Raw genomic sequence first — 26,001 nt, 5'->3', positions numbered from 1 at the left:
CGTCAATTGCGTATCCTATCTTTTCAATGGGATCTTCCTAACGCCGGTATTTAGGGTCGTTGCTGAAGTGAGCGGTAGAGCCTCTACCGACAAGACTCCAGCCGCAGAAAAAAGTCAGTAGTTAAGAGCTTTCTGGGCTAACGCCGGTTTATAAAGCTCTTAACTTTTGTGCTCTAAAGTACACTAACACCCATAAACTACCTATGTACCCCTAAACCGAGGTCCCCCCACATCGCCGCCACTCTAATAAATATTTTTAACCCCTAATCTGCCGACCCCACACCGCCGCCACCTACATTATCCCTATGTACCCCTAATCTGCTGCCCCTAACATCGCCGACACCTATATTATATTTATTAACCCCTAATCTGCCCCCCCAACGTTGCCGCTACCTTACCTACACTTATTGCCCATAATCTGCCGACCAGACATCGCCGCCACTATAATAAATGTATTAACCCCTAAACCGCCGCACTCCCGCCTCGCAAACCCTATAATAAATAGTATTAACCCCTAATCTGCCCCCACTAACATCGCCGACACCTAACTTCAAGTATTAACCCCTAATCTGCCGACCGGACCTCGCTGCTACTCTAATAAATGTATTAACCCCTAAAGCTAAGTCTAACCCTAACACCTAAACTAAATATAATTTTAATCTAACGAAATAAATTAAATATTATTAACTAAAGTATTCCTATTTAAAACTAAATACTTACCTGTAAAATAAACCCTAATATAGCTACAATATATTGAATAATTATATTGTAGCTATTTTAGGATTTATATTTATTTTACAGGCAACTTTGTATTTATTTTAACTAGGTACAATAGCTATTAAATAGTTATTTACTATTTAATAGCTACCTAGTTAAAATATTTACCAAATTACCTGTAAAATAAATACTAACTTAAGTTACAATTAAACGGGGCGGAGCTAGCCATCTAACCGGAGAGACGCACTTTTAGGGAGCTCTCTCTTATCTTAAGCTATTAAGTGTAGATAAGGGGCTGTTTTATATAAGCAAACCCTAAATTAACTCATGCTAGCTTGTCTACTATACATGTAGAGGTTGGTGAACAAGTATACTCGTGCTTTTCCTACAGAGTGAGGAGTGTGGTCGGATGAGAAGGACACTGGCTTGCTACCGCAGAGGCACCACACAGACTTAGGTGACAGCTGAAGCCGGAAAGCTGCAAAACTTAGTCAAACCCTGACTTACTCCCAAGCTACCAACTTACCGGTGATCTACTGACACCCGGAAGATTGAGGATCAGCTCCGGTGGAGCGGAGATACTCCGCGGTAATAACAGTAGCCGCACAACATTGCGGAGCTGCAATTTTAAACTATTTACCTGGTCCGAGATCCTGTCTTCTCTCCTGAGTAGCCGTCGCTATCGGAAACCGGCTTGCTTATAGCATAACTCCAGCTGGTTCTTTGGAAGGCCATTGCTGCGCTACTTATATTTTTTTTTTTCTTTTGGCGCGAACTCTCGCCATCTTGAGGCCTGGTCTCAGATAGGGCCGCCGGACCCCAGACGGAGTGTGTCAGACCTACCTCGCAAATAGCACAGTGAGGAGGGTAAGATTTAACTATATTGCTTCATCCAATAAAGTACCCATAAAGTGCCCTCACTGAGTCTACATATTAATTTTATAAGCATATGCTAGAGCAGCGTTATCTTTCCCCACAAAAATAGCCCAAATCAGTCTGATACACGTTTGGCCTCATCAACCAACATTCTACTGAGAGAGTTAAGCAACAGCATCTAGCTACATACCGGATAGATAAACTGTATTATTTGAAATCTCGACCTGGAACAAAACATTACTATTCTGGGCAGTCAGTAAAACTTTATTTGCCTTTATGAGACTCTTTCAGTAAGCTAATTCCTCAAAGTCTAGCCTTGCACCTACTCATGTAAAAATTAAGATATCTGCCTGTAATTTTTCCTGCAAGTTACTGAAGCAGACTGATCCATAAAACGGTTTGTTACTGGTATCACAGAATTAAGGATATTACAGTGGTTGTGTACTGCAACTAATTTATCTACAGAATAATCCTATGAATATTGCTACATGATGCAGTAGCATTGTCCTGCGCATCACCAAGTGAACCTTTGATTACTGCACATTGAGTATTACAGAGGTGCAACACCATCTTTGAAAAAAAACCTGCCTATCAACTAGCAAGCTATATGTGCATACTGTAGATAACCTTTTTGCTTCACCCTGAACAGTCTACTCCAATTTCCTGAACTTAAGAACATAAAGTGATCCCAGACGAGGTATTTAGACAGAATAACATCACTTGGAGGTTGGGGACAGACTTCTAGATCCAGAGGTTACATAACAGCTTGGTTAACTTCCAATAACTAAAGGTGCTTATTAAGTGTACCAATTACACAAGAACTTTACCACAGTCCTAGTCTTGGTGTAGTGCACCCTTCTCTCCCTTTTCCTGCTGTCCTTAGTGGCAGTGGGTCATACCCAAATTACATTTTCCCGCGATCGCCCTGTGAGGGCAACCTCCCTGAGAAGTGGTGCATAGGCAAACTCAAAGTTGTCTAATAAAGCAAGTGTGTCCTATCCTTTCTTAGATTTTTTGAGTCACGCAGGAGACGGCTTGAGAGGTAGTAGTAGGGGAAGATGTCTCACTCAAATAGGAAAAAAAATAATAGCAAACATAATGAAGGCCCTAAAAGGACTGTTGCTGACCACTTTAATAGAAAATTTTTGACAGACAGAGATCTGTCAGACGAAGATTCCAGAGACTCTCCATCTGAGCAAAGAGAAGAGGGAACACGCCCTTTGGGTAGGAATGTGGCCTGTAGTTCTGAAGATACCTCTCTCAGGGCCCTCATTAACTCCCTCTCTACTAAAATGGACTCACATCATTCTTCCCTGAAACAGGAGATTAGGACCTCAGTTGCGGATCTTAAAAAAGAAATTTCCACACTAGGTGAGAGAACCGATAACTTGGAGCAAAAGCATGAAGACCTACTAACAGATCATTCCAACCTCCTCTCCTACTCCCAAACACTTGCAGAGTTGATTTCAGACCTCGAGACGAAACTAGCCGACCTTGAAGATAGGTCTCGCCGCAACAACGTGAGACTCAGGGGAATACCTGAAAGTATAGCTCCTGCAGACCTCCCTACATACCTCTCAGATTTATTTGGGATCTTATTAAGCAATCCACAAGATCCTGAAGCTAAAATAGACAGAGCGCACAGAGCAATCAGGCCCAGGAATGCCAACCAAGCTCAGCCAAGGGATGTTATCGTCAGACTCCACTATTTTACCTATAAGGAGAAACTACTTAAGGCCGCCTTCGCCAATAAAGACTTGCCTGATCCCTATAAAGAGATTCTATTCTTCCCAGACCTGTCAACCCATACATTAGCTAAGAGAAGGTCCTTTCAACCTATAACCCAGTGTCTACGCAAGCATTCAATTAAATACAGGTGGGGGTTTCCAGTGAAACTTTTCTTCCAATATGAGGACTTATCCTACACCTTATCTAATTTGCAACAGGGAATGGAGCTACTGTGTAAACTGAAATTGCTTCAGAACTCTTCTACTGAGCCTTCTGTTCAGCGGGATACAGTACCTCTCCTGAGAGAGATCACCACTCAAGCATCTTTGCCTTCAAACTCTGCTTCTTTAAGAGCGTCCGCCTCCGAATGGGCTCCAAAGCCGAGACGCTTGTCTCCTGCATCTAAGAGGCGCAACACCAGCCAACAGGACCCTTAAACAACCAAGTTTGTAATTATACACCACGGTATCCTGTGCAACACTGAAACACACCTATATCCTTACTATCTGGAAAATCAGCCATCTGCTACATGTATCCTTTTTTGCAATGTGTATTACACTTTTTAGACTGTCTTCTCTCTCCCCTGCAGGTTGAACATTTACTAGTGGACTATATAGCCCCTATGCTATAGCTTCTCACTATGATGATTTGTTTGATTTATATAAGCAAATGATATATACGTTGCTGTTATACTTTGAAACTTACAGCTTAATTTTAGTCTTGCACTAACTCATTTTTTTTTTGTTTTTTGTTTTTCTTTTTGTATAGCATTTATATATCAACCTAGGTCTTGTTTTATACACAGGCATAGCTATTTAGTTACACCTCAGTCCCTAATTGTATTAGAGGAAATATACCCATTAGGGCTATTCTATATTATTTACTAAACTCACCTGCATTTTCATTTTTCATTTTTCATTTTTCATTGCTCATTCTATTAAACGATATCTATGTTACTATGTAAATTACAATGTCTTGTCTCACGCTTGAGGTACACATATTAAAAATCCGGTCGCAGACACAATTTGTGTATTGGGAATGTGCAGGTAGCTGCTTAAAAATATTAGGTAATGGCAATCTCAATGTAGACAACCATCATACATTGCTGTATATCTCGAGCAAGCTTTTTTACTAATGTTGTTTATAGGTTTCTTTTTTGGACCCTCTTCCATTATATATTTTGATTGGATATACTGATCCTAAAGCTGTATAATGGTAATCCCCCTTACTAGCTTTATTAAGCGTTACCCAGCATATCTCAAGCGCCATATTTTATTATGACTGATAATAACCTAAAGAGAAGGTTTCTAAATAAACAAGGGGAAAAAAAAAAAGAAAAAAACTTCTAAGTGTAGAATTACTGGTCTTGTTAACTTAAATTAATGCCTAGCGAATTTATTCTTTTCGAGTTATAATCTAGGTAAACTTATATTAATCCTCATTAGGCTCTGATGCAGGGTAGTACTTATTTACTGGTATAAGAGCTGTTTTTTTAGCTTTCTGGTCTTTAAACGGCTAAGCTACCATTTACTGATATATTATTTTGATTTTATGCCTATCCTCTACAATATATTATGGTAGTCATATCTTTATGCAAAGATTTTAGCAAATGGTTATGCTGACCCAATTGTGTTTCACATCACCCATATACTTCTTAGACGGTACTCACTGCTACATTGGAATTCACCCCCACCCCCTAGATATGCAGTCAGAACAGGATATGTCTTTCCTTATTTATTTAGCCAGCACATTAGATGGTGTAATTAATATTTAGTTACGTCAACTTATCCCAAATAGTATCTTATAAGCCGTTGCTTTGTTTTACCTCCCATCTTAAGGGTCACGTCTATACCTGCTATATCAGCTTCTAGAGATAGCTGAGTCACCCACAGCGCTTATATAGCCCCAATTCATATATGTTCTGGCCTAACAGCGATCTGATTGACCCCTATTACCTATATGTCTTGCGACTACTACTATTATGGATTAGTGCACATCTGCATCCTTTTGTGTAGGTCCCGTTCTATTAATGTTCTCTTTATTTCGCTCAGTTAATACACTTTTACCCAGGATATTCAAGATGATAACCAGCCCCAGCAGACCTTAAGTTCTTTATTACCATAGCATTATTATCAATTTTATGCCCTATACCAGCCCCCTAGATACCTTAGTAACTTTTATATATGGCTCCGCCCCTCCATACTCCCATACTCCCCCCTATTTGATGAGCGGTGCTTACCCGCTGAAATTCCTCCCTCACCCATAATATTGTTACATGAGCTATCTCTAGGCCCAATAGTGGCCGCAGATCTGACTGTCTTATTGATTATTTCACTTTAACAAAGCCAATGGGTCCATGAGAGACCTTCTCATTAGTCAGCCAGTTTTACGAATATATACAAAAAAAAAACTTGAGGTTTGAGAAACTTATTTGATGTCAAACATTGTTGCAATTTCTGTTGTATATGATTCTTACTGTCTTTCTTTTTTATGTTCAAAAATGTTTATTCACAACTGACTGAAACGTATTTACTACTGCAACCATATCAATGTTTGATGTTCCTTCTTTTGTATCGTTGCATAACCTCAATAAAAAAATAATTTAAAAAAAAAAAAAAAAGTTACAATTAAACCTAACACTACACTATCAATAAATAAATTAAATCAATTAACTACAAGTACCTACAAATAAATAAACTAAACGAAATTACAAAAAAAAAAAACACTAAATTACAAAAAATAAAAAAAGATTACAATAATTTTAAGCTAATTACACCTACTCTAAGCCCCCTAATAAAATAACAAAGCCGCCCAAAATAAAAAAATTCCCTACCCTAATCTAAATTAAAATAGTTAACAGCTCTATTACCTTACCAGCCCTTAAAAGGGCTTTTTGCGGGGCATTCCCCAAAGAAATCAGCTCTTTTGTCTGTAAAAAAAAAACACAATACCACCCCCCAACATTACAACCCACCACCCACATACCCCTTCTCTAACCCAAACCCCCCTTAAATAAACCTAACACTACCCCCCTGAAGATCTCCCTACCTTGAGTCGTCTTCACTCAGCCAAGCAGCGATGGACCAAAAGAAGACATCCGGAGCGGCAGAAGTCTTCATCCTATCCGGGCAGAAGAGAAGATCCAGACCGGCAAACATCTTCCTCCAAGCGGCATCTTCTATCTTCATCCATCCGACAAGGAGCGGCTCCATCTTTAAGACCTCCAGCGCGGAACATCCTCCATCCCCGACGACTAGACGACGAATGAAGGTTCCTTTAAATGACGTCATCCAAGATGGCGTCCCTCGAATTCCGATTGGCTGATAGTATTCTATCAGCCAATCGGAATTAAGGTAGGAAAAATCTGATTGGCTGATTGAATCAGCCAATCAGATTCAAGTTCAATCGGATTGGCTGATCCAATCAGCCAATCAGATTGAGCTTGCATTCTATTGGCTGTTCCGATCAGCCAATAGAATGCAAGCTCAATCTGATTGGCTGACGTCCGGGGCGGCAGATTAGGGGTTAATAAGTATAATGTAGGTGGCAGCGGTGTCCGGAGCAGCAGATTAGGGGTTAATAAATATAATGTAGCTGTTGGCGATGTCGGGGGCGGCAGATTAGGGGTTAATAAGTGTAAGATTAGGAGTGTTTAGACTCAGGGTTCATGTTAGGGTGTTAGGTGTAGACATGAAATGTATTTCCCCATAGGAATCAATGGGGCTGCGTTAAGGAGTTTTACACTGCTTTTTTGCCGGTGTTAGACTTTTTTTCAGTCAATAGGCAGGCGAATTTTAAAACCCACAGGGACTCTTTCTGGCCACAATAGTGATGGAAAAGTTGTTTCAAGGGGACTAACACCTGGACTGTGGCATGCCGGAGGGGGATCCATGGCAAAACTCCCATGGAAAATTACATAGTTGATGCAGAGTCTGGTTTTAATCCATAAAGGGCATAAATCACCTAACATTCCTAAATTGTTTGAAATAACGTGCTTTAAAACATCAGGTATGATGTTGTATCGATCAGGTAGTGTAAGGGTTATGCCCGCTTCACAGTGTGCAGTGTAGGTGATATACCTGCCCTGACCATGCTTTGCAGACCAGGTATCAGTGGTCAGATGGACCCTTGCCCCAACACTGTGTGCCAGACATGCCATTGTAGCAGACTTATATGGCTTTTGCGTTGCTTTTTGGTAATTAGAAGGCTGCTAAATGCCACCGCGTACCACATGTGTTTTATGCCCAGCAGTGAAGGGGTTAATTAGGGAGCATGTAGGCAGCTTGAAGCGTTAATTTTAGCTTAAGTGTAGTGTAGTAGACAACCCAAAGTATTGATCTAGGCCCATTTTGGTATATTTCATGCCACCATTTCACCGCCAAATGCGATCAAATAAAAAAACATTGTTCACTTTTTCACAAACTTTAGGTTTCTCACAGAAATTATTTACAAACGACTTATGCAATTATGGCATAAATGGTTGTAAATGCTTCTCTGGGATCCCCTTTGTTCAGAAATAGCAGACTTATATGGCTTTGGCGTTGCTTTTTGGTAATTAGAAGGCTGCTAAATGCCACTGTGCACCACACGTGTTTTATGCCCAGCAGTGAAGGGGTTAATTAGGGAGCATGTAGGCAACCCAAATTATTGATCTAGGCCCATTTTGGTATATTTCATGCCACCATTTCACCGCCAAATGCGATCAAATTTAAAAAAAACTTAAATTTTTTCGCAATTTTAGGTTTCTCACTGAAATTATTTACAAACAGCTTGTGCAATTATGGCACAAATGGTTGTAATGGTTGTAAATGCTTCTCCCCACCCCACAATTGTCCCTGCCATCTTAAGTACTGACAGAAAGTCTGCCAGTACTAAAATAAAAGGTTTTTAAATTTTAAAAATTTTTTTTTTTAGTATATTTACATATGCTGTGGTGTAGCATCCCCCCTTAGCCCCCAACCTCCCTGATCCCCCCAAAACAGCTCTCTAACCCTCCCCATATGCCTTATTGGCGGCCATCTTGGGTACTGGCAGCTGTCTGCTATTATTTCACAGTCAAAAAAGTGTTGTTTTTTTTAAACGTACACTACTGTTACACCAGATATGAGTGGTGGCACTGGGCAAGTGGGCACAGTATATGCTGTGAGCCTGACACACACGCTGGCAGGCAGGCAACTGCAATTAGATTACACAGGAAAAAAAAAAACAGACTAATGTTCTAGCCCTAAAAAGGGCTTTTTGGGGTGCTGTCCTTACAGCAGAGATCAGATGAGTCCTTCAGGACTGTAGTGGACACTGAATACACTAGCCTAGCTATCGATTTCTCTATTAAATCAGCAGCAGCTACACTGTCCCTTCTCTCTCTAAGAATGCAGCTTCCAAATGAATCTAAAATGGATGCTGTCCAGGAGGTGGGAGGGTCTGGGAGGGAGGGTCTGCTGCTGATTGGCTGTAATGTGTCTTCTGACTGTGAGGTACAGGGTCAAAGTTTACTCAATGATAAAGAATAGGGGGCTGACCGAACATCGCATATGTTCGCCGTCCGCAGCAAACGTGAACATGCTATGTTCACCGGGAACTATTCGCCGTCAAACTATTCGCGACATCAATAATAACTTATAATAATATTAACCTCATTATAAATATCTTACACCAAGATTACAAGTTTTGCGGTATGGTGCAGTATGGCTGAAAAATTGGCCATTGCCCGTGGAATGGAAGGTCTCCCGTATTACATGTTGTGGCGGTATAGCTATACTGCAAGTGTTTTAGCATGTATCGCAACTCTCCATTCTACACTCAAAAAATGACTATCCGATCGGGCTGATTGCTGCCTGCCGCCTCAGAGGTGGCGGACGAGTAAAGGAGCAGCGGTCTTAAGACCGCTGCTTTTTAACTTATGTTTCAGCGGAAACTGAAACTGCAGGATAGATTGCAGCATCCTCTGCTTTTTAAATCTACCCCTTAGGGATGCCACCTCAGCCATGTTTTCTTGGACACATATGAGTTACACATGCTGTAGGGTGTGCAGGTAGAAACATTGCTACTAACTAAACAAATGTAATGCTGAATGCAATAATTGTTACAAAAAACAGCAGCAATGAGTATGTGTTTCAAATATCAACACTAATCAATTCATTTAGTTAGCACAGTAGGTATAACGAGGTGTGGGGTTTGCACAAGCAATAGGTGTAAGGATTTTTTGTAGTTGTGCTCTCCATTGAAGTCTATGGAGGAGGGGTTAACATGTTTACAATATCTGAAGTCCTGCAGTTAACCTGACGCGCTAACATTTTACTTTCAATTTATAATACACGTGCAATCCCGCACAAGTTACAAGTTTACTTTCAGCCATATTAGTGCTCAGGCATAAGTACTAAATACCGCTTCACTTGTAATCTGGCCCAATAAATATTCAAAAAAGAAGCCAACAGACAAAGCCCACAGGGCTCTTGGGGGTATATTTAACAAGTTGCGGATGCAGCTGTTTCCACACAAGCCTTCAGGCTCGCCGGAAACAAAAGTTAAGAAGCAGCGGTCATAAGACCAATGCTCCTTAACTCATTCACCACCTCTGAGGTGGCGGACAGCAATCATCCCGATTAGATACGATCTGGATGATTGACACTCCCTGCTAGAGGCTGATTGGCCACGAATGTGCAGGGGGCGGCATTGCACAAGAATTTTACTAGAAATGCTTGTGCAATGTTAAATGCCGACAGAGTATGCTGTCGGCATTTAGTGATGTCGGGCGGACATGTTCACCACAGCGACCGTCCGACATGTGATAAATCGGCCCCTTGGGCTCAATTTCCAAAAGGGTCATGACACACAATACTTTTTATCTGTTTTGTGTTTTGTTTTTAGTTTGTATCTGGGGCAATTAAATGGAATTTAAAATTACAAAATGCAATAACGAGAAAATTTTTAATGAGAAACTAGGGTCCCATTTTCATTTTTTGCAGTTTGGATAATGGCAGGAATACCGGCAGATGGTGCTCCATTCGTTTCTCTCTTCTATTCTTGAAGTTCTGACTCTTACATCCTGACCAGATACTACTTCTGTAACTGAAACTTATATAAGTGTTCACCTAAACAGTGTAATATTACAAAAACAAATAGTGAATAATAAAAAAAGATGTGAATAAAAACACGCGGCACTCAAAATCCACAGAGAATAAAGCCCTTAAATTTCCATCTTATGAAGAGGAAGTTCCCTCGGTAAAGGACTCTGATGTTGCTGTGAAGTGGATTACCTCAAATAAAAGAACAATAAACCAATAGTGACATTTTTCCAGACTTGAAAATCAAAACATTACTCACAGTTTTTGAAGATATTACTTCTCTGTCTACTCACATTTTATATTGAATCTTGTAGCCTTTATTAAGCAGGAAACCAAATGGTATGGTAAGTAACACATTTGTTAAAGCACTAAAAGCAAGGACATAAATCACAGGGGTATATAGAGACTAGTCTAAAACCAATAATGCTGTGGGTTAATGGAGGATGCCACTTACAACATTTGAGTGACACACTCGAAAAGTAATAACTGGCTTCTTACATCTTCTGTCCCTGATCTTTGTGTGTCAGACTTGATGGACTTCCTGATGTTCTGATGATACCACTGATGATGCCACTCATAGGGGGATATTTATCAAAGATCTTCCGGACCTGATCCGACAGTGCAGATCAGGTCTGCCAGACCTCGCTGAATGCTGAGAGCAATACGCTCTCCGTATTCAGCATTGCACCAGCAGCTCTTGTGAGTTGCTGGTGCAACGCCACCCCCTGCAGATTTGCGGCCAATCGGCCGCCAGCAGGGGGGTGTCAATCAACCCGATCGTACTCGATGGGGTTGAATTGTGGCGATGTCTTTCTGCCTACTTAGAGCAGGTGGATAGGGTTATAGAGCTCGCCAGAAACACGGGCCCTCTAGCTCCATTCGGAGCTTGATAAATGGGCCCCTTAGCTTCTTCCTCTTTGGAACCCCTAAGTCTCCCTGCCTTCTTCTATTCTCCCTTGAAAGGACTTCTCCCCATCCATGACTTATTCTTTAAACTTATTTAGTCTCTTTTGTTTTCACACTCAAATTAATCAACTTTCTTTTAGAATTTTACACAATAATCACATTTTGTTTTAGTAATATGTGTAAAAACAATATCATTATCAGCGTTATTTTGTAGTAAATATGGGAAAAGGTAATATTATTGAATTGTAGATGAATGGGACTTTACAGGATATCTTTTGAGATCTGATCTATTAAATGAGAGAGAGAAAGACGGAAACAGGATCAGGAATATAGGAATTTAAGAAACTTTGTATATATATCTTTTTTTTTCTTTGATACATTTAAAAGAGTTGATTATAAGTACTCCATTTATCAATAAGCAGACAAACAGTTTTCCAATCAGAGAATCTGTCTGCCCCAGATGGTTGATAGCAGGCCTAATACTCTCTCTCTCTCTCACACACACACACACACACACACTCATACATACACACATGTACACACACACTATTAACTAAACACATATACATACACACAAATACACACACACTCCCATACATACACACACACACACACACACACACAAATACACACAGATAAAAACACACACTCATACATACACACACACACGTTCATACATAAACATTTACATACACAAAACACATACACACACTCATACATACACACACATATATACACAAGCACACACACACACACAATTTCACTTAAAACTTGAAGACTTTTGCTGTGTAAGTATATAGTTATTTGTTTCTTGTGAAAACTACCCTTAACAAGGGTCCCACTATTAGCGGATATCACAAAACATGTATTGTATTAGTTACAGTGTAATCCAAGACATCCAAATAGATAGAAAAACGAGGGCTTACCGCTTCAGATGGCGATCCAAAACTGTGAAGATCCATGTGAAGGTGATTGTAATATTCCAAAGTGAACTCACCTCACTGCACTAGTATGTGTAACTTAGTGCACTTGCGGCATTAAACCTCCAGTGTTCACAACAGGTTGAATACGCTGTTGTAGGCTGTCTCTATCTTAGAACTGCTGGGGCTCTCCAAAACCCCTTGTTATGATAAGGCAAAACAATTAACAGATTCCGCAGTCCCGTAGAGATAATGATAGGCAGGGAGAGATAAATAGATTAAAATAACAATTTATTTATACTTGCATTAATAACATGAACGGCATTTCCTGCCTCACGGGCAGTTCATCAGAGCTAAGGAGAAGCGTCTCTCGCAGCTGTTTTAATAAAAGAGGAGCAGTCAGAATATCCATTCACAGGTAAAGCAAGTAAATATACAACTTAACCATTTGATGACCTAGCTCATAACAATTGATAGTATATCTCAGTAGTTACTACATATAACAAGCACACACAAAACGATCTTTAAAAATTGCTAACATAATATATCTACAAAAATTGAGGAACTATCTTATACATACACTATCTTGATGACTTAAAATCACCACGATCTGTATAGAGAATTAATACTTAAAGATCAAATAGTTGCTATCAAGTATAAATAAGATAAATGCATATGTTACATATCAATGGCAATTGCATCAAAAATATTTGAACCGTATATTTAGTCAAAAGAAAAAGACAAAGAAAAAGAAAAAAATCATGTTATTAAATACACCTTAAAGTGAGCATCAAGGAGAAATTGGTCTTTTATGTTAAGTGTGAGCTAGCTGATATATTCACACCCAACATTGAGACATTTAGGAATTAAATTGAATTGAATAATGTGGATTCATAGTATATCTACCCTTTAATACTAAGCAAGTTATTAAAAATAAGGAACAGTTAAATATATTAATGAATCCTATCTATCTATGAATAACTTAACATCACTAATTGTATTCATCCCTTGTGGGAAACCTGTTTTTAGTGTGTAAATCCAAAAGATTTCTTTTTTGCTCAGTGCCTGATATCTATCGCCACCTCTTACACCTAAGGTCACCTGTTCTATACCTTGAAATTTGAAAAAATCTAATTTATTTGAGTGTTCCAAAAAATGTTTAGCCACTGGGGTCTTTGGGACCTCTGCCTCTATAGATAAAAAGTGTTCATTAATCCTATCTTTAAGATTTCTAGAGGTCAAACCTACATATTGCAAATTTGCAAAACATGCAAGTGATAAAATAGACAGTAAAGATAGAATTACAATTCAGGCGTTCTGTTATCTTATTTATTTTTCCAGTGTTAGTAGAAGTGAAACTATCTCCCAACAGTGCATAGTCACAACATTTACAAGGTCTACCTCCACATTTGTAGAAACCTGGATTTTTTGACAGCCAACCAGACTTATTTGTGTTACTGGGAAACACTTTGTAGCTAAAGTTTTTTCTTATCTTATCTCCTATAGTATCAGATCTACAAGATATGAAATTGCAACTAGTAGAGATTGATTTCAAATATGCATCTCTCTCCAATAAAGGCATTCTAGTTTTGATGATATTGCATATAATTGAACTGTCTACTATATTTCGTACTGTTGGCGTTTCGTCCTACTATATTCATAACCCCTATCTACAAGTCGGGAGGTCAGATCATTCCCATGTTTCCAGTAATCTTTCAAATTGGTACAGTTATGTCTAAGCCTGATATATTGGCCTTTGAGAATCCCTTTTTTTAGATGATTCGGATGGAGAGAGTCTGCTAATTTCTTTTTTGTAGACTTCAGTGACTATATGCTGTTCAGCATGTTTGATCAGTACATCCAAGTATGGTATACGTATATCTGATACACTGTAAGTGAATCTTAAATTATCATCATTATGATTTAAATAGTCCATAAACTCACTTAATTCTTCAGTAGTACCTCCCCAGATTAGCAAAACATCATCTACATATCTAGTATATAGTTTGATGTTATTTTTAAAATTATTACTATCACTGAAGATCCTCATAAGCTCCAAGTTTGCAAGAAAAACATTTGCATAAGAGGGGGCGAATTTCCCCCAATGCAGTCCCTCTGAGCTGTATGAAAAACTCCCCATTGAAAATGAAATAATTACGATTCAATAGAAAATCAATAGCCTGTAAGACAAAATCTATCAACTCAGCATTATATCTTGAATACCTTTCTAAGATCATTTTAGTTGCATTAATTCCAAGGGAATGAGGGATGCAGGAATAGAGTGACACTGCATCTATGGTAACAAACATAAAACCTTCTTTCCATTGGAAATTCTGAATAAGCCTCAATGCATGCTTTGTGTCTCTCAAAAAAACAGGTAAAGACTGCACTACAGGTTGAAGTTGTGCATCAACCCATTGCCCTAGTTTTTCCCCCAGGGAGCCAATTGCTGAAATTATTGGTTTACCTGGGGGATCAACTAGGGACTTATGTACCTTGGGTAGGTATTTAAACACAGGTACCCTAGGGTTTTCCACAAAGATATATTCACTGGTTTTAATTGTGAGTACTGAACCTTCTACACCTATATCTAGCAAATGTCTTAACTCATGTTTGAATTTAGAAGTGGGATTGAATGTAAATTTCTTATAAGTATAAGAATCCCTCAATTGCCTGTAGGCTTCTTTGAGATAATCTGTTTTATTTAATACCACAATAGAGCCCCCCTTGTCAGAGTCAACAATTACTATATCTTTGTTGTTCTTTAGTCTGGTTAATGCATACATTTCTTTCTTACTAAGGTTACTGTACTTATAGTTACCTGAACAATCACTTTTATTTACTCTTTCAGACAATACAATCAGATCTTATTCTAATATTGAGTGAAAAAGCGCAATAATGTCATTACGTGCATGAACCGGGTAAAATTTAATTAACTGTTGATTAGCACTACTGTCAATGTTAACATTCTCATCCTGCAGCTCACAGAGAGACACGATATCACACAGGTCTCTAAAGTCACAATTGTCACTAAGAACCTGTGTGTTACCCCGTGGGTCACTAGATGAGTCTGTCACATTGAGATTTTTAAAGTGCTTAGTTAGAGTTATTTTTCGAACAAATTTATTAATGTCCAAAATAGTATCAAAAAGGTCAAAGTCCCTGGTAGGGGAAAAGCCAAGTCCCTTAGAAAGAACAGATATCTCACACTGTTCTAGTGTCATAGACGATAGGTTAATTATTTGACTCCTCTGACGTTCTTCTTCTTCCACTGTCTTCTGCGACTTGGATACCTCGGTGTAGTTAGTCCAACTGTTGGGGTTTCCTCCAAATTTTCTTTGTTTCTTTCTAAAGTCACAATTGTCACTAAGAACCTGTGTGTCACCCTGTGGGTCACTAGATGAATCTGTTACATTGAGATTTTTAAAGTGCTTAGTTAGAGTTATTTTTCGAACAAATTTATTAATGTCCAAAATAGTATCAAAAAGGTCAAAGTCCCTGGTAGGTGAAAAGCCAAGTCCCTTAGAAATAACAGATATCTCACACTGTTCTAGTGTCATAGACGATAGGTTAATTATTTGACTCCTCTGACGTTCTTCTTCTTCCACTGTGTTCTGCGGCTTGGATACCTCGGTGTAGTTAGTCCAACTGTTGGGGTTTCCTCCAAATTTTCTTTGTTTCTTTCTTACATGTGCTCTATATGAGCTACCCCGTTTTTTGGTCTTGCCCCAATGCCAAGTCCTATTCCGCAGTTGCTCTAATCAGTGTATAAGTGGTAGGTAGGGCAGTCGTTGATGTTGCAGAAGTCGATGCTGACGTTGAATTTGTGTCATTCATACCGGTTGTGCTTTCAAATCTCGAGAATGTCACCTTTTTCTGATTTTTGTTTTTATTTACATTTTTATTATATTTTTTCCTCTGTGCCTTTCTTTCAGTATTCCAACTGTATACTATTCCCAGGTCACAATCCTTAGAATCTCTCTCATATTTTTTGTATTTGTTATCCGACAATTCTGTACTTCATTTTTCCAATGTCTCATCTAGTTGTTTTTGGAATGGTATTATTTTATCATCATCCTTGAATTTCTCAAGCTGTTTATCCACACACGCGTTCATACATAAACATTTACATACACAAAAAACATACACACACTCATACATACACACACACATATATTCACAAGCACACACACACACACACAGATACATTTATACACACACTCACACATACACATATACACATATGCAAACAAATATACATACATGCATACACACACACATACATACACATGTGCATACTTACACAGTCACTCACACATATACATACAGACACACACTCACACATATACATATAAACAAACACATACACAGATACATATATACACACACATACATACACACATACACACACTTATATATACACATGTACATACTTACAGAGTCGCCCACACATATAAATACAGACACACACACCCACACATATACATACAAACACACACATACACAGATACATATATATATATATATATATATATATGTATATATATATATATACACTCACACATACATATATGCACACACACACACACATACACATATACATACACACACACTCATACATGATCCAAACAAGTAATAACCATTACTAGTATTACATATCTTACTGCTAGAAACAGGTACAATAATCCATTCAGTGCTCCAAAATCCAAATGGTTAATTTAGAAAAAATATAATGTGGCTATAATTATAATAATCCTCCAAATAAATCAGTTTTTATTAGCTTCCATAAGTTAACAGCAATGCATGACAGTAAATAGTTAACAAATATGGCAGATAATAAAAAGGTCTGTTTATCAGATTCCAGTATATTCCTAATGATGTAATTGAATCTCTTTCTACTCTAGAGCATGGTGACACTTTCATTGTTAATGTTTGTCTCCTGGCACATTTTTTACCCATACAGACTGATCAATATGCTATTAAATTACTAGATCTTTGACAGGTTAATATTATCCACACAATCTGAGGTGTGACCTGTCACAATTTTACACATTTTGTCAAACTGTCATCCATTCATGTAATGGGAAGAGCCTCCCAACTGACAGCCAGATGTAGTTATGTCCTCATGCTGCCCATGTATTGAATGTCCTACTGAAACACTGCATATAACGCAATCCAGTCTCCAAACTCTGGAACTAGCAGCTGCCCCTGTATGAGACTGATTTGGACAGGCTCTCTCCTTTTGTGAATATTTTGCTCCATATCAGAAGCCTGCTAAACCTACCTAAGCAGGAATGGCCCCAGCACTTGTTTGATAATACAATCAGTGGGTCACTAATACCCCGATTAACTATATTAAACTTATCGTCTCTGCAAAGAAACAAAAATTGTCTCCTTCAAATACAATTAGCCTATTATAATACAGAAGATCCTAGCTGCTCTGATGTCTCCCTTCTTTTCAACAGGATCTAGAAGACAATGAACTGCACATATTTTCTATAGGGCAGTGGAAGAGATAACAATCAGTGCTACACCTCTTACATCTGCTCTCTCTCAGTAAATGCCCACACACAGTACAGAGCTACAGCCTGAGCGCTAGTTTTGAAATTGAAAAAAATACAACAAATAAATAAAAAATTGTACTGCCAGCACAAGACTACCAAAGTACAAGGCAAGGTGAGGTGCACCAACCAAACTTGCCTAGAGCCACCACTGTTAACACATTACTTCTAAAATAAAGGTTTATAAAAAAACAACAACATGATCACTGATTCAAAGGGATATAGTATATAACAAGAACTGGGGAAGTACTCAAAAGCTTGTATTTGTATGTGTATGTATGTATGTGTTTGTGTGTATCTTTATGTGTATATGTGTGTGTGTTTGTGTTTGTTTGTGTCTGTATGTGTATGTATGTGTGTGTATGTGTATGTATGTGTATATGTATGTGTATGTATGTATGTGTGTGTGTATTTATATGTGTATGTACAGGGAGTGCAGAATTATTAGGCAAATGAGTATTTTGACCACATCATCCGCTTTATGCATGTTGTCTTACTCCAAGCTGTATAGGCTCGAAAGCCTACTACCAATTAAGCATATTAGGTGATGTGCATCTCTGTAATGATAAGGGGTGTGGTCTAATGACATCAACACCCTATATCAGGTGTGCATAATTATTAGGCAACTTCCTTTCCTTTGGCAAAATGGGTCAAAAGAAGGACTTGACAGGCTCAGAAAAGTAAAAAATAGTGAGATATCTTGCAGAGGGATGCAGCACTCTTAAAATTGCAAAGCTTCTGAAGCGTGATCATCGAACAATCAAGTGTTTCATTCAAAATAGTCAACAGGGTCGCAAGAAGCGTGTGGAAAAACCAAGGTGCAAAATAACTGCCCATGAACTGAGAAAAGTCAAGCGTGCAGCTGCCAAGATGCCACTTGCCACCAGTTTGGCCATATTTCAGAGCTGCAACATCACTGGAGTGCCCAAAAGCACAAGGTGTGCAATACTCAGAGACATGGCCAAGGTAAGAAAGGCTGAAAGAGGACCACCACTGAACAAGACACACAAGCTGAAACGTCAAGACTGGGCCAAGAAATATCTCAAGACTGATTTTTCTAAGGTTTTATGGACTGATGAAATGAGAGTGAGTCTTGATGGGCCAGATGGATGGGCCCGTGGCTGGATTGGTAAAGGGCAGAGAGCTCCAGTCCGACTCAGACGCCAGCAAGGTGGAGGTGGAGTACTGGTTTGGGCTGGTATCATCAAAGATGAGCTTGTGGGGCCTTTTCGGGTTGAGGATGGAGTCAAGCTCAACTCCCAGTCCTACTGCCAGTTTCTGGAAGACACCTTCTTCAAGCAGTGGTACAGGAAGAAGTCTGCATCCTTCAAGAAAAACATGATTTTCATGCAGGACAATGCTCCATCACACGCGTCCAAGTACTCCACAGCGTGGCTGGCAAGAAAGGGTATAAAAGAAGAAAATCTAATGACATGGCCTCCTTGTTCACCTGATCTGAACCCCATTGAGAACCTGTGGTCCATCATAAAATGTGAGATTTACAAGGAGGGAAAACAGTACACCTCTATGAACAGTGTCTGGGAGGCTGTGGTTGCTGCTGCACGCAATGTTGATGGTGAACAGATCAAAACACTGACAGAATCCATGGATGGCAGGCTTTTGAGTGTCCTTGCAAAGAAAGGTGGCTATATTGGTCACTGATTTGTTTTTGTTTTGTTTTTGAATGTCAGAAATGTATATTTGTGAAGGTTGAGATGTTATATTGGTTTCACTGGTAAAAATAAATAATTGAAATGGGTATATATTTGTTTTTTGTTAAGTTGCCTAATAATTATGCACAGAAATAGTCACCTGCACACACAGATATCCCCCTAAAATAGCTATAACTAAAAACAAACTAAAAACTACTTCCAAAACTATTCAGCTTTGATATTAATGAGTTTTTTGGGTTCATTGAGAACATGGTTGTTGTTCAATAATAAAATTAATCCTCAAAAATACAACTTGCCTAATAATTCTGCACTCCCTGTATGTGTGTGTGTGTGTATGTGTATGTGTGTATGTATGCATGTGTACAATCATGGCCAAAAATATTGGCATCCCTGCATTTCTGTCAGATAATGCACCACTTTGCCCAGAAAATCGTTGCAATGATAAATGTTTAGGCATTCTCATATTTATTTATTTTGTTTGTATTGGTATGACACAAAAAAGTGGAGGAAAAAAAGCCAAATCTGACACGTTCCACGCAAAACTCCAAAAATGGACTGGACAAAAGTATTGGCACCTTCTCAAAATTGTAAGAAATAATTGCATTACAAGTTAGTGATGCTCCTGTAATTTGTAATTGAACTCACCTGTATCAATTAACAGGTGCTGACAATATATAAATCTCACCGGCAACCAGTTAAAATGGTGAAAAATTGACTCAACTTTTCTGTTGTGTGTCTCCGTGTGTCACACTAAGAATGGAGAAAAGAAAGAGCAACAAAGAATTGTCTGAGGATTTGAGAACAAAACTTGTGGAAAAGCATGGACAATCTCAAGGTTTCAAGTCCATCTTCAGAGTTCTTAATGTTCCTGTGTCCACTGTGTGCAACATTGTCAAGAAGTTTACAGCCCATGGCACTGTAGCTAATCTCCAAGATTGGTTAAATAGTGCAACAAAGGATTGTTCAAATGGTGGATAAAGAACCTCAATCAACTTCCAGACAAATTCAAGCTGACCTTCAGGCTAAGGGTACAAATGTGTCAGCTCACACTATACATCGCCACCTGAATAAAAAGGGACGCTATGGTAGGAGACCCAGGAGGACCCCACTGCTGACACAGAATCATAAAAAAAACAGTTTGGAGTTTGCCAAAACTTACTTGAGGAAGCCAAAATCATTTTAGGAGAATGTGCTGTGGACAGACGAAACAGAATTACAGCTTTTTGGTAAAGCCCATCATTCTGCTGTTTTCAGAAAAAGAAATGAGACTTTTAAAGAAAAGAATACAGTCCCTACAGTCAAACATGGTGGAGGTTCACTGATGTCTTAGGGTTGCTGTGCTGTTTCAGGCACTGTATGTCTTGACTGTGTGCATGGCATTATAAAATCTGAAGACTACCAAAGGATTCTGTGGTGCAATATTGGGCCCAGTGTCAGAAAGTTGGGTCTCCGTCAGAGGTCATGGGTCTTACAGAAAGGCAATGACCCAAAGCACAGGGAAATAAGCACCCAGAAATGGTTTAAGACAAAGCATTAGAGAGTACTGACAGCAATGAGTCCAGATGTCAATCGCATAGAGCACCAATGGAGGGATCTCAAAACAGCAGTTGGGAAAAGAAACCCGTCCAATCTGAGAGACCTGGAGCAGTTGGCGAAAAAAGAGTGGTCCAAAATTCCAATAGAGAGGTGTAAGAAACTCATTGATGGTTATAGGAAGTGATTGATTTTAGTTATTTTTTTCTAAGGGGTGTGCTACCAAATATTAAATTGAGGTTGACAATAATTTTGTGCAGTCCATTTTTGGAGTTTTGCATGGAATGTGTCAGATTTGGCATTTTTTCTCCACTTTTTTGTGTCATACCAATACAAACAAAAAAAAAACAAAAAAAATCAGAATGCCTAAACATTTGTAATTGCAACAATTTTCTGAGTGAAGTGGTTCATTATCTGTCAGAAATGCACAGTGCGGATCAGGTCCGGATCAGGTCCTCCAGACCTCGCTGAATACGGAGAGCAATACGCTCTCCGTATTCAGCATTGCACCAGCAGCTCACAAGAGCTGCTGGTGCAACACCGTCCCCTGCAGATTCACGGCCAATCAGCAGGGGGGTGTCAATCAACCCAATCGTACTCGATCGGGTTGAATTGCGGCGATGTCTGTCCGCCTGCTCAGGGCAGGCGGACAGGTTTTGGAGCAGCGGTCTTTAGACCGCTGCTTCATAACTTGTGTTTCTGGTGAACCTGCAGGCTCGCCAGAAACACGGGTCTCAAGCTCTGTTCAGAGCTTGATAGATAGGCCCCTATATATCAATATATGAATTGATGTGGCTTAGGGGTATATTTAACCCCCTCATAATGTATATCCATATTTACCTCTCCCAAGGTGTGTGTGCATATATTTCTTCCAGTACATATTTCCTATATATTCATTTCATAATTACCTATCTGTCAGCTAAATTACGAGTTATGCGTGCTATAGGGAAATTAACGAACACTTGTGCGTGCGATATGGATCCGTTGAGCTCCATACTGCACACAATCCAAGCGCTGTTTTGACGTGCTCGTGCATGCTTTCCCCATAGACATCAAAACAAACATCAGAAAAAATCCTAACACCTGCGATCGCAGAAAGAAAAGCTCCCTAAATCAACCCCATTGATGTCTATGGGGAAAAAAATAAAGTTTAAACCTCATACCCTAACATAAACCCCACGTCTAAACACCCCTAATCTGCCGCCCCCGACATCGCCCACACCTACATAATGTTTTTAACCCCTAATCTGCTGCTCCTGATATCGCCGCCACCAAAATAAATCTATTAACCCCTAATCTGCCGCTCTCAAAATCGCTACCACTATACTAAAGTTATTGACCCCTATTCCCCTGCACCCCAACATCGCCCACACTATAATAAAATCTATTAACCCCTATTCACTGCTTTCCCACATCACTACCACTAAATAAACCTATTAACCCCTAAACCACCAGCACCCCACATCGCAACAACCTAAATTAAAATATATTAACCGCTAAACCTAACCCTAAACCTAACACCCCCTAAATTTAACATAATTAAAATATTGCTAAATTAAAAAGTTACAATTATTAATTAAATAATACCTTTTTAAAACTAAAAACATGCTTACATGTGAAATAAAATCTAAGCTAGCTACAATATAACTAATAGTTATTTTGTAGCTAGCTTAGGTTTTATTTTTATTTCACAGGTAAGTTTGTATTTATTTTAACTAGGTAGACTAGTTAGTAAATATTTATTAACTATTTAATTACTACCTAGTTAAAATAAATACAAACTTACCTGTAAAATTAAACCTAAGCTGCCTTACACTAAAAGCTAACATTACAAAAAAAAATAAAAAAAACTACCATTACAAAAAATAACAAAAAAAAAAAGGCTAGATTATGAGTTTTGCTGTAAGAGCTTCTTGGTGCTAACTTGCAAGTTATTGTCACCGCTCACCTCCCTATAGTGCTGCTATTACAGGTTAGCAAAAACCTGGCGTTAGCAGGCAAGAAGTGAGCGGTAAGCAAAATTGAGCCCCATACCGCATTCACAATACCAGCGCCGTGGTGAGCTGGTTTTACGTGCTCGTGCACGATTTTCCCATAGACATCAATCGTGAGAGCTGGCTGAAAAAAAGTCTAACACCTGCAATAAAGGAGCGTAAAGATCTGTAACGCAGCCCCATTGATTCCTATGACACCTAACACCCTAACATAAACCCTGAGTCTAAACACCCCTAATCTGCCGCTCACGACATCGCCACCATCTACATTACACTTATTAACCCCTAATCTGCTGCCCCAACATCACCGCCACCTACAGGAGACTTATTAACCCCTAATCTGCCGCCCCCAATGTCGCCGCCACTATACTAAAGTTATAAACCCCTAAACCTAACCCTAACCCTAACACCCCCTACTTTAATATAATTTAAATAAATCTAATTAAAAAATCCTATCATTAAAGGGACACTGTACCCAAAAATTTAATTTCTTGATTCAGATTGAGCATGACATTTCAATCAAATTTCGAATATACTCCTATTATCAAATTATCTTCATTCTCTTGGTATCTTTATTTGAAATACAAAAATGTAAGTTTAGATGCCGGCACATTTTTGTTGAACAACCTGGGTTGTCCTTGCTGATTGGTGGATAAATTCATCCACCAATAAAAAAGTGCTGTCCAGAGTACTGAAACCAAAATAAAGCTTAGATGCCTTCTTTTTAAAAAAAATGATAGCAAGAGAACTAATAAAAAATGATAACAGGAGTCAATTAGAAAGTGGATTAAAAGTGCATGCTCTTTCAGAATTACAAATGATCAACTTTGGGTTCAGTGTCCCTTTAACTAAATAATTCCTATTTAAAACTAAATACTTACCTATAAAATAAACCCTAAGTTTGGTACAATATAACTAATAGTTACATTGTAGCTATCTTAGGTTTTATTTTTATTTCACAGCTAAGTTTTTATTTTAACTAGGTAGACTAGTTAGTAAATAGTAATTAACTATTTACTAGCTACCTAGCTAAAATAAATACAAATTTACCTGTAAAATAAAACCTAACATGCCTTACACTAACACCTAACCTTACACTACAATTAAATAAATGACATTAATTAAATCCAATTAACTAAATTATAAAAAAAAAAAACACTAAATTACACAAAATAAAAAATAAATTTTCAGATATTTAAACTAATTACACCTAATCTAATAGCCCTATCAAAATAAAAAGCCCCCACCCCCAAATAAAAAAAACAAGCCTAAACTAAACTACCAATATCACTTAAAAGGGCCTTTTGCGGGGCTTCAAAAACTGTAAGTGGATCTTCAGGGTTTAGTGTTTGGTTTTTTTAAGGGTTTATTGGGTGGGTTTTATTTTTAGCTTAGAGTTTGGGCGGGAAAAGAGCTAAATGCCCTTTTAAGGGCAATGCCTATCCAAATGCCCTTTTCAGGGCAATGGGGAGCTTAGGTTTTTTAGTTAGAATTTCATTTGGGGGGTTGGTTGTGTGGGTGGTGGGTTTTACTGTTGGGGGGTTGTTTGTATTTTTTTTACAGGTAAAAGAGCTGATTTCTTTGGGGCAATGCCCCGCAAAAGGCCCTTTTAAGTGCTATTGGTAGTTTAGTTTAGGCTAGGGTTTTTTTTTATTTTTGGGGGGGGGCTTTTTTATTTTGATAGGGCTATTAGATTAGGTGTAATTAGTTTAAATATCTGATAATTTATATTTTATTTTGTGTAATTTAGTGGGTTTTTTATATAATTTAGTTAATTGGATTTAATTAATGTAATTTATTTAACTGTAGTGTAAGGTTAGGTGTTAGTGTAACTCAGGTTAGGTTTTATTTTACAGGTACATTTGTATTTATTTTAGCTAGGTAGCTAGTAAACAGTTAATAACTATTTACTAACTAGTCTACCTAGTTAAAATAAATACAAACTTGCCTGTGAAATAAAAATAAAACCTAAGATAGCTACAATGTAACTATTAGTTATATTGTAGCTAGCTTAGGGTTTATTTTACAGGTAAATATTTAGTTTTAAATAGGAATTATTTAGTTAATGATAGGAATTTTTTATTAGATTTATTTTAATTATATTAAAGTAGGGGGTGTTAGGGTTAGACTTAGGGTTAGGTTTAGGGGTTTATAACTTTAGTATAGTGGCGGCGACGTTGGGGGCGGCAGATTAGGGGTTAATAACAGTAATGTAGATTGCAGCGATGTTAGGGACAGCAGATTAGGGGTTAATAATATTTAACTAGTGTTTGCGATGCGGGAGTGTGGCGGTTTAGGGGTTAATATGTTTATTCTAGTGGTGGCGATGTCCGGAGCGGCAGATTAGGGGTTAATAATTTTATTTTAGTGTTTGCGATGCAGGAGGGCCTCTGTTTAGGGGTTAATAGGCAGTGTATGGGTGTTAGTGTACATTTTAACACTTTAGTTATGAGTTTTATGTTACGTCGTTGTAGCATAAAACCCATAACTACTGACTTTCAGTTTACATTATGGATCTTGTAGTTTTAGGCTGTACCGCTCACTTTTTGGCTGGACAGACAAACTCGTAATACCGGCGCAAAGGAAGTTCCATTGAAAAAGGATTTTTTAAAAGCTGCGATAGTTATGTTGCGTTACGGCCAAAAAAGTGTGCAGTGTTTTGTTTTGTAGCAAAAGATATGTTAACTTTAGGGCAATGCCTTGCAAAATGCCCTTTTAAGGGCCCTTGGTAGTTTATTCTAGATTAGGCGTTTTTATTTTAGAGTGGGATTTTTATTTTTTTGCAATACAAACTTGCCTGTGAAATAAAAATAAAACCTAAGATAGCTACAATGTAACTATTAGTTATATTTTAGCTAGCTTAGGGTTTATTTTACAGGTAAGTATTTAGTTTTAAATATTAATTATTTAGTTAATGATAGGAATTTTTTATTAGATTTATTTTAATTATATTAAAGTAGGGGGTGTTAGGGTTAGACTTAGGGTTAGGTTTAGGGGTTTATAACTTTAGTATAGTGGCGGTGATGTTG

The sequence above is a fragment of the Bombina bombina genome, chromosome 5, assembly GCF_027579735.1.
Source record: "Bombina bombina isolate aBomBom1 chromosome 5, aBomBom1.pri, whole genome shotgun sequence".
NCBI classification, from domain to species: Eukaryota; Metazoa; Chordata; class Amphibia; order Anura; family Bombinatoridae; genus Bombina; species Bombina bombina.
Note: the sequence above shows the minus strand (reverse complement) of the source record.